Raw genomic sequence first — 2,681 nt, forward strand, 5'->3', positions numbered from 1 at the left:
GGCAAAATTTAGTGCACAATGGAGAGTGTTTATGGTTTTGAAGTTTATTTGAACTTTTCTCATTTCAACTTCGGTTCACTCATCTCTAATTTTAGGAGTTTTCTCACTAGTGACAAGATCAATTTTTGTAAGAACATAAAGACTTCTAGTGATGACATCCCACATTTCATAATCCGTAGCCCTTATGTAGATGGATATCCTAATACTCCAAAATTGATAGTTTGTTCCATCAAATAGAGGAGGCTTATTTGTGGATTGACCTTCTATAACGTTAAAAATTTGGCTAGCCATTGATCTACCCTTCAAGATGTAAAGTCTAAATTTCAAGAGTTAGGCTCTGATACCACTTGTTGTTCTCGAAAAGAATGCTAAAATGGGTGAATAGCACTTTAAAAATATTTTGAAGGCAAATCCAGAAATTTTAAAATCGTTTTGAATGTTTAAGATTGATGGTTGAGAATTTGTGAAGGTTAATGAACACCGAGTAAAGAGAGGTTAAAAGAAGTGGACAAAACACAATATTTATAGTGGTTCAGTCCACTTAACATACATTCACTACCTTGATCTTACCAATCAAGGATTTTTTACCCAATTTCACTTGAACCAGTGAAATTAATAGCTTTCACAAAGCTTTTGTAAGGTAGACTTCTAACCTAAGCTCCAACCCTCTTACAACAAGTCCTAAGCTTACCCTAGCTTAGATTACCCCTTAGAGTGTCTTGCACACTCTAAGTAATAAAGAAATAAAAGATAAAATGAGCTACAAATGATCACCTAACTTATCTAAGTTGTACAAGCTTCAATCAAACACTTTCATAAAAATAGGATTAAAATACAAGTGTAAAAGAGAAGGTTTTTGCTCTTCTAAGCTCTTTCAAACTTTTTAAAACTTCTTTTTTTCATTTTTGACTATTGGAGAGGCTTTAAATACTTGAAAAATCACTTCTGACCATTAGAGACAAAAACTAGTCGTTATAAACAGTTTCGACTCGTTATTTTGTCCTTTTGTGCTTAAATTCAAATACGCAGATAATGTTCTATTAACTAGTTAAAGCGTGGAATACAAGTGTAAAAGAGAAGGTTTTTACTCTTTTAAGCTCTTCCAAACTCTTTGGAACTTCTTTTTTTCATTTTTGAATGTTAAAGAGGCTTTAAATACTTGAAAAATCAATTCTGGCCATTGGAGACAAAAACTAGCTATTACAAATAGTTTTTACCAGTTATTTTGTCCTTTTGTGCTTAAATTCAAATGTGCAAATAGTGTTCTGTTAACTAGTTAAAGGTAAGCTTTAATGGATTAAACCTTCTCCAACTTGCACTGTCTGGTAACTCTTTTCATTGTGTTAACCGATTAAAGAAAACTCTAACCAATTAAAAACATTTTATTTTAAGACATCTTCATGCACTATTTTTGCCCAGCCTTCTCTCAACTAATTAATACTCTTTTTAACTGATTGAAGTTTTTCTTCCTTCATCCTTAACTAATTAAAATATACTTTAACTGATTAAGAAATCTTCAAATTTAAATTTCTTCCATTGGTGCCTTTTAACAATCACTCGCTAATTAAATTTGAATTTCGGCACTTCGTGGTAAATCAAACTTAAGATTCCGATACCCTCTTAATCAGTTAAGCCTTGTGCTAACTGATTAAGGCTTTTCTGTCTCACTTTTTTATATGGCATCCAGATTTGCCTTAACTGATTAAGACTTCTCGTTTATTAGTTAATAATGTTCTATTTTCACCAAGTCTTTTCTTCTTTGCCTCTCTAACTAATTAACTCATCTTGCAACTGAACAAGCATCTTGTCTTGCTTTCAAACAATAGATATATTAAGAAATTTAAGCTTTCTCCTACACACTCAAATAAGATAATTAAACACTAATAAATTAGAAATATTTTGTTATCATCAAAAACATATGGAATCAATAATATTGATAATTTTTTTACGAAGTACAATTTTGTTAGGTGACAAATAGAGCTCTAGAATAAAGAACAACTAGTAAGTTTAAGATTGAAGATTTCATCATTCATGCATTAGTTTTGTTCGGTTAATGATTAATTTATTGTAAGAATGGGGCAACAATTAGGGATGGCAGTGTGTACCCTTTAACAGGGTACTCGTAGATACTCAACCTGATTAAATAGGGTTAGGGTACCCTATATTCAAGTTTGGGGCATAATTTTACTATCCGTATTGGGTTCGGATAGGGTTAGGGTACCACCTCTTGGGTATCCGATACCTAAACCTAATTATGCATTATATAATATATAATAGATAATTAAATATGTAAAAAAATTTTAATGTTAAGAATCAAACGCATGCATGGATGAGAATTACTTTAAACCTTCTCCAACTTTACCAACCTTTCATTTATAATCTACTATTGTTAGTCAAATTATTAATGATATGTTATATGTTAATATTAATATATGATTAATAAATATCTTACATTTTAATATTATAATTATTACACATAGTATATAGTATTGTTTTGCCTATGTAAACTTATATCCTATATAAATAGCTTATATTAATAGGTTATAAATATTATTATATTTAATTTACATATAAACATTACTATTTACTCTATACTTATTAACATATTAAATAGGTTATATTTAACAAATTTTTATTATGCCTATATCCTACGTATTAATATGTTATAATTATTACATTTA

Source organism: Theobroma cacao, chromosome 9 (assembly GCF_000208745.1).
Source record: "Theobroma cacao cultivar B97-61/B2 chromosome 9, Criollo_cocoa_genome_V2, whole genome shotgun sequence".
In the NCBI taxonomy this organism is placed as follows: Eukaryota; Viridiplantae; Streptophyta; class Magnoliopsida; order Malvales; family Malvaceae; genus Theobroma; species Theobroma cacao.